This window comes from Onychomys torridus, chromosome 1, assembly GCF_903995425.1.
Source record: "Onychomys torridus chromosome 1, mOncTor1.1, whole genome shotgun sequence".
NCBI classification, from domain to species: domain Eukaryota; kingdom Metazoa; phylum Chordata; class Mammalia; order Rodentia; family Cricetidae; genus Onychomys; species Onychomys torridus.
The window spans coordinates 131,015,151-131,028,914 of NC_050443.1; positions in this window are offsets into that span (position 1 = coordinate 131,015,151).

Here is a 13,764-nt window from a genome sequence, read left to right on the forward strand (position 1 = left end):
AAAAAAATCTGCCTACAAATGATGAAAGCATGTACTCTATTGTAGTCAAGCAAAGAACAAAATCACTCTCAAGAAGTTAGCATTCAGGCCCAGAGAGATGACTCAGCAGCTGAGAGCACTTACTGCTGTCTGAGGTTGTATTACTACTATCCACACAGCAGCTCACAGCCCTCCGTGACTCCAGGTCCAGGGGACCCACTGCAGGCAAAACACTCATCCACTTGAAATCAAAACAAATACATTTTAAGAAAAAAGAAGTTAACATTCCTGGTTTTCAAGATAATCATTCTCCCACAGTTCACACTTATTTCCCTTGCCATGTGGTCTGTCTAATTGGGAGTCAAGCCAGGTCAAGTGTGTGGGTAGAAGCGATGTGGGAAGTTTTAGAAAATAAAAAGGGAGTTTCCCTTTATCTCACTATTTGGATTGAGGTTGCCCACACATAGAGGAAGTAACCCACATGCTTCTGAGACAGGTGCCAGAGCACTTCCACAAAAGCAGCCCCTCAGGAGAAACAACAATTTGTGCTTGTTCATTTGCAGTTTATTGTTCTGCACATACACCTCATGAGCACCAGGGGGCGATGTCCTCTTGTAGAACCACACCAAGAACTTCAAATCACTACAGTTACACACAGAACACTTGACATCTGGACATTCACCATTCTTCTCTTAGACACCCCCATTCAAAGGCTGTTGGTAAAAGACAAGTAAAGGAGGCAATAATTGTTCCCTGTGCTGGGTGGATGTGTTTTCAATGTTCTCATGCTGCTGCATGCCAATCTCCTCTGTGGAAAAAAATATTCCATCTTGGAGGGAAGTTTCTTAAGACACAGAATGTCCTAAGGAGAAAGCAAACATTCCATCTTGTGTGTCACACTCATCCCTGGGGGGGTGGGGGGAGTCAGGGCAGGAACTGAAGCAGAGGCCACAGAGGAACACTGCATATTAGTGTGCTTCCTATGGTTTGCTCATTCTGCCTTCAACCAGGACTAAAAGACCAGGGGCAGCCTCGCATCAATATGGGTCCTCTTACATCAATCATTAATGAGGAAAACACTTCTCAGGCTCATTCATAGGCTAATCTGTTGGAGACATTTTCTTTAAGTTGAGTTCCCTCTTCCCATGACTCTTGCTTATGTCAAGTTTACAAAAAACTAACCAGGACACTCCCTACGCTTGGGAAATAAATAACTCAAAGGTTTCAGGAAGTCCCCCAAATTGACCAGTGTGCTGGTTTGAATAAAAATCACCCCCAATAGGCTCCCAGGAAGTAGCACTATTAGAAGGTGTGGTCTTGTTGGAGTAAATGTGACTTTGTTGGAGGAACTGTGTCACTGGGGGTGGGCATGGAGGTTTCAAATGATAAGCTAGGCCCAGTGTCTCACTCTCTCTTCCTGCTGCCTGCAGATTCAGATGTAGAACTCTCCACTACCTCTCCAGCAGCATGTCTGCCTGTGGGCTATCATGCTTCTCACCATGATACTAAACCTCTGAACTGTAAGCCAGTCCAACTAAACACTTTCCTTTACAAGAACTGCAGTGGTCATGGTATCTCTTCACAGTGATAAAACCCTAATAACTAAGACAACCAGGTATATATAAACTGTAAGGACTGCTGAGAGACACTCTCAGACAAGTTGACTACCTAGAAGAGGCTCAGACCAGCCAAGCTGCCTGGAAGAGGCAGGGTGACCCCTGCAGAGTCAATTAAAAGAAGTTTATATCACCTGAACTGGCTAGAAGAGATAGTGTCCAAACTGTTGAGCCACTTTCAGGCTGTACACTGTGCTCTAGGTTTCCAACTTCTGTGAGCTGTTACCTATGCTAGGGTAGGTGATGCTGTTGTCTTTGTGTCATTTCTTATCCTGTAGGTAAGCCCTCACCCATATTCCTGTAAGAAAAAAAAAATACAAACAAAAAAACCTCCTTGGCTCACCAAGAGGACTTTGGTGGTATCCATACTTCATTGGTCATTAGTTCCACATTTGGGATGAGTAGACATTTATTCTTGCCTTTCCTGAAACAGTGTTGCACAACATAATGACAAAGCAGAGCAAGACTGGGGCAAGGAATTTTGAACAAGTTTAAAACCACAATAAGTCTGAAGGTTGTAGTTGAAGTTTTCCTGTGTTCCGCCTGGTCCACAGCTGCTCAGACCCAAGTAAACATACAGAGGCTTATAGTAATTAAAACTGCTTGGCCATTAGCTCAAGCTCACTACTAGCTAGCACTTATACTCAGCCAATTTCTGTTAATCTATATGTCACCATGTTTTCCACAGCTTTACCTGTGTGCCATTACTTGCTGCTCCCTGGATGGTGGGCTGGTGTCTCCTGACTCAGCCTTCCTCTTCCCAGAATTCTCCTTGTCTGCTTATCCCACATATATTTCCTGCCTTGCTATTAGCCAATCAGTGTTTTATTAAACCAGTGTACAAAAGCATTATCCCACAACAGAATGTTACAAAAAGGAGAGGGGAATGGAAACACAAAGGCACAGACAGCCACAGATACACCACGTAACTTCAAGAGATCAGCATCTCCCAAGGTGTGTCTCCAATCCCATTTGTCATCTCTGGAGTCTCAGAGAGGGAGAACATGGCTGCTGGTGCTGAGACTGTGAAAGGAAAAGCATGGGGTCCCCTGCTTGGTCCTGAAGAGCACATTAGGACTTCTTTTGGGAAACAAAATAGCTAGTGCCCAAGGATTGACCTCCTTAAAATCGCAATTATACTTTTGTGGGTTGGCGTAAGAGAAGGGGTAAGAGATTCCTCCTGACCCTAAGGGGCTTTCTGAGCCAGGCCAGGGTACTTGGGGCCTTAAAGGATGTGTGAGGGATACAAGCCACTGGTCTTTTGTTCAGTGTTCCAGGGGTTAAGAACTGCCCCCGAAGTCAAGAAGACCTGTATCAACATAGATGTAACTCTAGTTCCCATTAACCCAAACCAAGGAATTTTATAAGCACTGTGTGAGTGTCTTAGGCCTCTCAGAAAGAGATAAAGCTAAAGACTCAGGGACAGATACCACCACAAGCTGGGCAAACCACCTAACCACAAACAGTTCTGGTGGAAATAAAAGTAAGATTCATAAATCACACCTCACACAAAGGAACAAGTCACCAAGAGGAAGTGTTAGCAGGTGCACTAACGGTGATGTACCTGACATAAATTAAGAATATCTTCAATTTGACCAAGTGAAGTATTGCAGCTATAGTTTCGAGTGAAGAAGATTGCCACAACTGGCTTACAGATCCTAGGCCATGTGTCATACACTGGAAACAGCCTTCACAGACTCTGCAGATAGGAAAACAGAGACTCAAAGGCAGAACTGACTTCTTTAGAGCCACCAGCAACTCAGTGTCAGAATGAGGAATTGAATCCAATCTCCATGTTCCCAGCTAGCTCTGTGTGGCTTTGTGCATGTATTAGGAGGAGGGGTGGTATTCAAGTGTATACGAGTGTGCACAGCTGTGTGGAGGCCAACTGAAGATGTGGGGTATTCTGTCTTTCTCTATTTTTTAATTAATTAATTTACTTATTTGAGTCAAAGTCTCTGACTGAATTTGATGCTAATCATTTTGATAGGCTGGCTGGCCAGTGAGCTCCAGGCATCTACCAGGTTTTTGTTCCTCACTCAGCATTGAGATTAAAGACCTGTGCCCCTTTGCTATTCAGTCTGGCTAGTATAATAATGAATATTGTGTTGCTGTGGAATAATCCTTCTGTACACTGTGAATATGTCATTGGTTAATAAAAAGTTGACAGGCTGGTAGCTGGGCAGGGAGTTAGGCAGGAAAACCAAACTGAGAATGATGGGAAGAAGGAGTGAGAAGTCAGAGAGAAGGCAGTCAGCTGCCCAGGAAGCAAGACATGCTGGAGGATAGGTAAAGCCATGAGCCATGTGGCAATACATAGATGAATAGAAATGGGTTAATTTAAATGCAAAAGTTATCTAGTAACAAGCCTGAGATATTGGCCAAGCATTTGTAATTAATGTAAGCCTCTGAATGATGATTTGGGACCAGGAGGTCAGGATAGGAAAAGTCCATTTACATTGGGTAGCCAAATTCAGGTTCATATACTTACATGGCAGGCACTTTGTTGACAGTCATTTCCCCAACCTACTATGATATTTTTATGCATGTATATATTGAGCATTGACTGTACCTTCCTAATCTTCTACTCTCCCTCTCCCTAGACCCTTTCCCATTTCTAAAGCTTCTTCCTGTGGAGGAAAGGATATAAGAGCTGAATGATGGAAAGGAGGGCCTTCACACACTGTCTTAGGGCCATGACATGACCAAGGCACTCATGAAATCATGACAGCAGCATTTGCTAGCACAGGGACTACACAAGACTGAGACGGTAAATATTCAGCCATAGATGGGGAAGGAGCTCATGGTGCCCCACTTGAATTAACCCAGGGGAGCAAAGGGCAGCTAAGGATTGCTGGAAGAGAGGAAATAGCTCTTTTTCATGAAGTAACCACTGGTGAGTTCCTGTGCTGCAGTGAATATTTTCACACCCAAGCCCACATAAGTAGCCCTGATTAAGCTTGATGGGTCACAAAACAAAAGCAAAAACAAAATAAAAACACATGAAAATGGGACAGGGACTTGACATGGAGGAGGAGGAGGAGGCCTGGTAGAAGACAAGAGAGGGTATAGGGATGAGTATGACCAGAATGTGTTATGTACAAGTATGAAATTGTCACAAAGTGAAGCTTTTATGTAAAAGTCCCTCCTAATCTCTTCTTGCCCTGCTTGTCTCTGACTCTTCCCATCCCTAGTGCCCACCATTCATTCTGTGCATCTACAAGCTTGCTGCTTTTCATAAATGATTGGAAACTTAGGTTGTTCATCTTCCTGTGTCCACGTACATTCATTTACTATAATAATAACTGGGGTTCTGTTCCTTTTGCTGCAGAGGACACGATTTCATGCTGTCTGAGTCATTACTCTAGTTTCTTTATTCACTGGGGGAAAGGTATAGGGATTTGTTCCATGTTTTGGCTATTGTGGGTAGTGCTACAACAAACTTGAGGTGCAAACATCTTTTCGGTATGAAGATTTCATTTCCTTTGGGTACATGGCTGGTATGCTAGAGGATACAGAAGTTTTACTTTGAGTTTTTTGAGAAGTATCCATACTGGTTTCCATATGGCTATACTAATTTCCATTCTCATCAATAGTGCTTAAGAGTCTCCATTTCTCTTAGTCTTTCTCAGCATTCATTTCTTGTCTTTTATGGATAACCTTCTCGCTGGGATGAAATGAGACCTCATGATAGATGAGTAGAGTTGAGAGGTTTTTTTTTTTTTTTTCCAAGTCTTGATATTTTATAATACAGTTATTCTTAATAAGGGGTCAAGAAGCAACAGAGTCTAGGACAAGTCCATTCTGACACATTTTTTTATAAGTAATAACTTACTAGAACACAGGCATGACTGTGTTTCTATACATCACATAACTTGCACAAAAAGACAAAGCTGAAGAGACCGTTTGCTGGCATAGCCTGAAATACAAGCTGGTTGGTCTTTTACAGGACAACTTTGCTCCATTCTAAAGGAAACTTAGAATGAATTATCTGAAAAAGCAAGTCATCAGCAATTCTACTTGGCCTGTGTCAATAACCCTAATGTCACTACAAGCTCACCATTTTCCTTTGTTTAGGATATTAATAAAATATTCAGGCATCCTTCTGAGTTAATATGGTGCTACAGGCCACAGGAATATATTAAAGAACTCAGCTGGCTATAGCAAAGCCACTACCTGAAGGGATCAAGGAATTCCTTCAGAGGAAGCCAAATTCAATGAGCATTTGGTGTTATTTGGTTTGTTATGTATCAGCTGTAGTCTGTTAGGAAAATCATGTGTGCCTTCATAGTTTTTTCAATTGATTTTTCCCTAAGAATTGCTAACAATGTGGACTGATTACTTTTTGGACATTCAAGGTATTTGGAGAACAGCCTCAGGAAAGGCTTCCTTCCCCTCAGCCCATCTGTCTCTCCTCTTTCAGCACTGGAATCAGATATCTCCCTTCGCCACAATCAAGGACTAGCAGCTCAGACCACCACATGCTAGTCTCCTGACTTAAGATAAATTCCACAAGGAGACACTGCCTAGGTCAGGTGGACCTTAAGTAATAGCTTTACACAATTTAGCTTGAACTCTCCTTTTCTTACAGCCTTACTGACTTTATAGACCTCTAACTCCTTGCCTAACCATTTCTAGGAATATTTAGGTAACCTTCTGCACTGACAGCTATGCACAGACAGAACCCATTTCAAGCCTCCCTGTAATTATCATCATTGGCAGCATCCGGCCAGGTCCATCGCCAGATGGAGGAATGCACCTTATTAGAGATACCTCTGTACTCTCTAATAACAGACTTAAGCGTCCAGACCACCTGTTTGAGAAGGCCTGGAGGATGTGCCCATTAAGCTTAACTTCCTCCTTTCCCAAATCTTACCTCTAGTTCCAGATTTCCCTTTAACTATCACCAGAGGCATCTAGCTATACACAGGTTGCCTAGCGACTGAGCACATTTTCCCCTACCCTGCAGAAAAACGGCAGATAGCTTGGACAGATAGGAGCTACAGGAAAAAAGAAGGCAGTTTTATTTTCTCCCATTGACCTAGCAACTTATAGATTCTTAGCATTTTCTACTCATCGCGTTTAAGACTATAGTTGAGCACATACGATCCCTCTTCTTAGATATTACCCAAATTTAGCCTTTAGTTAATTCATTTCCCCATTGGTCACTTCCCTTTTGAGTTGCAAATGATAATTAACAATTATTGCCCCTCTCTGTGATTCTTATCACCCCTCCATTTGACCCAGGAAGCCTGTCTTTGCCCTGCCAAGGGATTACTGCTTGTAAGTGTATATATTACTGGGACTCCCAGGGCACAGGAGGATGGAGAAGAAGATTTGGAAGAATAAATGACTAGAAAAAAGCTCTGTGTGCTGAGATTATTATTAACCAAAAATAGTCCTTGCTGTTCATATTTCTCTCTCCTGAGCCCCTGGGATGTATAATGTTAAGGGAGGTCCTTCTAATATTATACAAGAATATGGCTCCCTATACTGCCATAACCAGGAAAAGCAGGTTCTTCAGGTCCTCTAACATGCCCTTTTCCAAATCCTGAAAAGAATGAGCTATTAAAACAACCATCAGACTTCCTAGCAAGGTCAGAAAGTGAAAGCTGATATCCATCAAACTCCCCCTGTACCATGTGAATGTTCCACTGGTGCCAGAAGCCAGTCCTCTGAGCAGCTTTATCTGTTCCTTGCAAATAGGTGCTACTATTTATTTCACTGCTATGAGAGTGAACGTTTAGGCAAAACCCAGAACTTGTGTGATGTCAACTACAGCACTAGGGTACTAATGTTATTTCAGTTCTAAAATCTCCCTTTTCACATCCTTATTTGTCAAAATAGCAATTAAGAAACTTGAGTGACGACGTAAAACCAAACAAAATCTAGGAACTGAATAAAGCCACAACCCAGCACACACTGTTAACCTCATTTTTGTTTTACATGCATATACATGCACATGCACACATACACATACACAAACACTCCTCTATTTCAACAGAGGACCCAAAGTTCCCAAGTACATATATCCTGAGATGGAAGAACCACCCAAGAAAGCCTAAGCTAATGCTCTTGTTTTTATCTTGACCTATTCTTGAATGTTTTGGGTAGAAAGAAATATGGTGGTAACTTTGACTTTGCTTCATCTGAAGGCCCATTGGAAGGTGATGATAAAAGAAACATTGAAGAAAACGGCACCTCCTTCCATGGGAGCCATTAATAGTCAACTATAGCTCCTTGGGGAGGGATGGAGCCTCGAGGGCTTCTCTACTGATGGTGGAATGTCGAAGGGCCCAGTCTTATGCAGGTATCTATTGCTGCTGTGTGTTCATGATTGCAAAGGCTGGGTCCTTTCTGGATGACAGCATTTCATGGCATTCTTCCCTGTCCTTTGACTCTTGCATTCTCCCTGCTGCCTGCCAAACCTTGGGCCTGTGTGGTGGTAGTACTGCTAGAAATGTCCCATTTAGGGTTCAGTGCTCAATAAATTAAAAAAAAATAAAATTTTGCTTACAAAACAGAAAGAAACTATAATGAGTAAAACGCAAAGAAGTACAATCCTATAGCAACAAGGGAGGAGACAAAACAGATTTGCTATGGTTCAGAATATTTCCATAGAGTTTACAAAAATTATTTTATATACTTCAAAACCTACTGATTATAATAAATAATAAAAATTTTAATTTAAAAGAAACATTGAGTGTTATTCTGAATTTTCTGTTGTATTACTTGATAAGAAAACATACATAGAAATATGAAACTTGACAACAGTTAACTCAGAGAAACCCGAAGTTACTCAATTACCTCTTTTGCCCAAATCTTCCTCAAATAAGAAGTCAAATAGCCAGAAAGAGGTGAGAAGAAATGAAGACAGAATAAAATTCTGTGCTGAGCTCCCCAAGCCAAGGTCCTGCTTCCTGCTAAAGGAAGATGCAGCAGACTTTTCATAGCAGGCTCTCAGAGCATCACTCAGAAGCCTGAAGAAAAGTGGGAGGAAACAGGAGTTAGCTGTATTTACTCCAGCTCTTTAGACTTGAGTTTGAAGGGGAGATGAAAAGGAAGTGGGTTGGGGAGATAGGGTGGCTGGTAAAGTGCTTGCAATTGTGATGGCTGAAAGTCACATGCCTAGGACCTGCATAAATGCTGAGGGGATGTGGTGGCTCATCTGCAATCTCAGCATGAAGGAGGCAGAGACAGGATTCATCACAGCAAGCTGGCTAACCAGTGTAGCAAAAACAGCGAACTCTGGCCTCAAAAGAAACCGTGCTTCCATAATACTAATTAAGTAGAGAGCAATCAAGGAAGGTGCTCGAAGTCAACTCCAGGCCTCTACACACATGAGTACGCAAATACATCCACACAACACACAAACACACATACATACCACACACACACACATACACACACACACACACACACACACACACACACACACAGAGAGAGAGAGAGAGAGAGAGAGAGAGAGAGAGACACCTGAAAAAATAAGGGAAGGGGAGACCCTAAGTGTTCACACTATCTTTTTGACTGTTAAATTAACATTAAGTCTGACGTTGGCTACTGCACAATGGCACCCATAATGAATGCTTGACCACCAACAGCACATACTCAGTTTCTGTTTACCTCATAGAACAATGAAACAGGTTTCCATTAGAATGTTCTGGAAATGTGTACTGGGACTGTGCTGAGGTGGCCTCAGAATTCAGAGGCAATCAAAATCTAGTTAGCAATATCTGCTATTGGAATCATGGAGTGGCAACTAAGATTACATCTTCAGTCTGTGAATCGAAGTGCCTATAAAACAAAAACAAAAACAAAAAAGTACCCATGCTAAAAATTCTATAATGCTGATTGATTGTGTAAGAATATCTAGGAAAGACACAGGGATCACCCAATGACAGAGAAATGGATGAGATCTACATGAACAACCTGGATGACAGTGGGAGTAATGAAGGGCAAGGTTTGAGGGAAAGAAAGCTTAGGGGAGCAGGAGATCACAGCTGGATCAAGAACAGAAAGGGAGAACAAGGAACAACATACCATGATAAATGAAGACCACATGAGAACACGAATAGGCAGAGTGCTGGAGAGTTCCCCAGAAATCCACTGTAGTTGGAGTTTTCCTGCCTGGCCCAGTCAGGACAAATCTCTTACCCGCCAGTCCCACAGTCGCTCAGACCCAATCAAGAAAGCACACAAAAACTTATATTGCTTACAAACTGTATGGCCGTGGCAGGCTTCTTGCTATCTGCTTCTTTTATCTTAAATTAACCCATTTCTGTTAGTCTATACTTTGCCACATGGCTTGTGGCTTACCGGTGTCTTTACATGTTGCTTTTCATAGCCACAGCTGGCGGTGTCTCTCTCCAGCCTTCTACTTCCTAGAATCCTCTTTTCTCTTGTCCCGCCTATACTTACTGCCTGGCCACTGGCCAATCAGAACTTTATTTACACAGAGCGATATCCACAGCACTTCCCCTTTTCTTTTCTTTTTTTTAAGGAAGGTTTTAACTTTTACATAGTACAATTACATATAACAAAACAATTATCAAGCAAGAATTACAGTTACAATATTAAAGAAGATATCCTATCTATCTTATTTTTGTGAGTCTAAGGTTTTATATCTAACTTATCTTTTATCATAACTGAGGAAATTATAACTATCTAGTCTTCAACCACATCAAAGACCTCAGAAGGATATAATATTACCTGAGAACCGGGAGAAGGATGTAAGCAACTTTCGGGAGTCTTGCAAGAGTAGACAGAGACAGCTGGCAGCCTGGACAGTCACCTAATGTTCCTTTGTAAAGTTGGGGCATCTGTCTTTAGCCCACAGGGCTAGAGTCTCTTGGTCACTTCTCTCAGTGTCCTGTAGAATGTCTGGCCATTTCCTCTGCGAAGCAGGAACCTGAAGGACCATTTTGTCAAGCAAAGTTTAGTGGTCACCTTTCTATGGGTCCTGCATGTCCAGTCGATCAAGTAGTCCAGGCAAGAACAGTTTCTTGCCCAAATGGCTATTTTTGCCAAGGTGAAGATAAGATATGAAGTGTCTTCAATGCCCATCCTCGTCTCTGAAGTAAATTGGTGCTGCCAGGAGCAGACATGTCTCACTGTCCAGAAAGTGTAAATTTTAAAAATATTTTAAATGCCATATTCTGAAGGTCTTTGAAGTATTTGAAGATTACCTATCTATCTGAAATATCTCTATGTATACCCAGAAGACTTAACTAACATGGCTATGAGTATGATTATCACAGATGATTAATTATTAATCTATTTTTAATTATCCATTATAATTTTAAATGAGCTATACAAACATAATACCTTAAACAAGAGTAGAAATATACACACAGTATAACAAAATTAACTTTAAGTTTGTGTCAATAGACTAAAATCTATACCAATGTAAAACATTTTAAACAAGTTGTTGCTCTTTAGAAATAAGTTCCTTCCTTAATATACCCTTTCATCCTATTATATCTATATCATATCCCCTTTTCTTCTTTAGAAAAAGATCGCATTTATAATCAACCTGCTTTAAAAAAAATATTGGTTTTTCTCTGTCCCACACCAGAGGGCTCTTCTGATTTGGGACACAAGAATCTCTTAACCTTTTCTTTTAGCAATATGTCTGGGTTTAGAGAAGGAGTGAGCCAATTCCATCTCCAAAGCCAGCTTGATAATTTTGGGAATATGGGCGTAGTTTCTCTTACTACTTCCTGCTGGAGTGGGGTGCTGTATCTTATGGGGATACAAAGAAAATTTTAGGATTATAGAGTAGTCCATTAGGGTGAACCTCTGAGCCTGTTGCCTTGAAACCATTCTGGATGTCAGATCATCTGGGCCATGGTGTCATCGGAGACCTTTCAGGTGGTCTTGGCTGATCAAACCTGATATATCTTAATCTGGAACAAATCCATAGCCTCTGGCTTTCTGTGGAAACAAAAGCAGAGACTCTTTTCCAAAGCAACATATCCTTATATCCAAATTTTGAAGTCAAGGTACCTTTAAAATTTGCGTATTTGTTTAACTCAACAGCTTTTATGATCAAATCTTTTTTTGTAGTTAAAAATCCCAAAGACAACATAAACCAGATTCTCTGTGTAATATCCATCTTTGTAAGACTGAAACGCTGCTGTGGCTGCTGGCTCTGCCCACCTCTGCTTCCCAACATGGCGGCGGTACAGTTAACTGCCAGCTCTGGGTCTGGAGCCATGTGTACCATCAACTATCAGAAGCAGTTCTATCAAAGCAGCGCATAGCCCAGAAACTTTCTTTTCTTTTTTTCTTTTTTTCTTTCTTTTTTTTTTAACTAGCAAAGGCTAAATCTACCACGCAGCAGAGTAAAGTGTCGCTTGTAGATTCCTCATTCCCACCACACTGCAGGTCAGACGCACACGCCAGGAACCCGCCATAGTAGCTTAAACCGGCAAGCTGCCACTAACTTGAGAGAGACAACTAGGAAGCTGTTTTTTAGCTCCGTTTAGAATCTTTTTTCTCAGGTTTTAGGTGGAAACTCTTGCCCCACGTTGGGCGCCATTTGTAGTTGGAGTTTTCCTGCCTGGCCCAGTCAGGACAAATCTCTTACCCGCCAGTCCCACAGTCGCTCAGACCCAATCAAGAAAGCACACAAAAACTTATATTGCTTACAAACTGTATGGCCGTGGCAGGCTTCTTGCTATCTGCTTCTTTTATCTTAAATTAACCCATTTCTGTTAGTCTATACTTTGCCACATGGCTTGTGGCTTACCGGTGTCTTTACATGTTGCTTTTCATAGCCGCAGCTGGCGGTGTCTCTCTCCAGCCTTCTACTTCCTAGAATCCTCTTTTCTCTTGTCCCGCCTGTACTTCCTGCCTGGCCACTGGCCAATCAGAACTTTATTTACACAGAGCAATATCCACAGCAATCCACAATGATACATCCTCTGTAGACTGCTGGCAATGGTCGAGAGAAACCCTGGTCTGACCTAGTCTAGTGATCAGATGGCCAAACACCCTAACAGTTGTCTTGGAACTCTCATCCAATAACTGATGGAAGTGGATGCAGAGATCCTCAGCCAGGACCCAGGTGGAGCTCCAGGTGTCCAACTGTCGAGAAAGAGGAGGGTCTGCAAGAGCGTGAATTGTTGACCCCAAGATTGGAAAAAGCACAGGGACAAATAGCCAAACTAATGGAAGCACAGGAATTATGAACCAACGGCTGTGGAGCCCCCAGCTGGATCAGGCCCTCTGGATAAGTGAGACCATTGAATAGCTTGAACTGTTTGGGAGGCTCCCAGGCTGTGGGACTGGGACCTGCCCTTAGTGCATGAGCTGGCTGTTTGGAACCTTGGGCTTACACAGGGACACTTTGCTCAGCCTGGAAGGAGGGGACAGGACCTGCCTGTACTGAATCCACCAGGTTTAAATGAATCCCCAGGGGAGTCTTGGCCCTGGAGGAGATGGGAATGGAAGGGAAGGGATGGGGGAAAGGTGGAAGTAGGGGCGGAACGGGGGAGGACAGGGGAACCCATGGCTGATGTGTAAAATTAAAACACAAATATAATAATAATAATAATAATAATAATAATAATAATAATAAAAGAATATCTATTAAGGACAGGTAAATGCTAAATGTCCAGATCTAAATTATCTTGAGTTATCTTTAGCCTCCTTAACTGCTACTTATCATCTATCTCCATTTTTTGACCTCATATGCGTGTGACAATCAGGTAAAATACTGTTTGGAATGTACACACAGAGCACCCATTACCACCGACTCAGAGGGCATCTGTAGCATCTTCAGACAGCATCTGAAGCTTGTAGCAAAGACTTCCCTGCTCTGTTGTAACCCTCCTATCTACCTGTCTGACGTTTTTAACCAATGTATCTGAAAAACAGCTTTAATTTTGACTTTCTTTGTTCTGTCATTATAAAAAGTTCATGAAATCATTATCACAACGGAACTTAAGGTAAGATGAATCTGTTTCCCCAGCACATGGCAACTTAGATTTGGCTTCAGAATAAACTCTCATTTTATCTTTCAAGTAAGAGCTCTGTTTTTGCATGGACAGTTTTAGCACCTGAACATGAGAACTCAAGGATGATCCATTTTCATTGGAAGAGTCATGCAAACACGTGTGTGTGTGTGTGGGTGTGTGTGTGTGTGTTCGAATGTAGACTTCTTAGG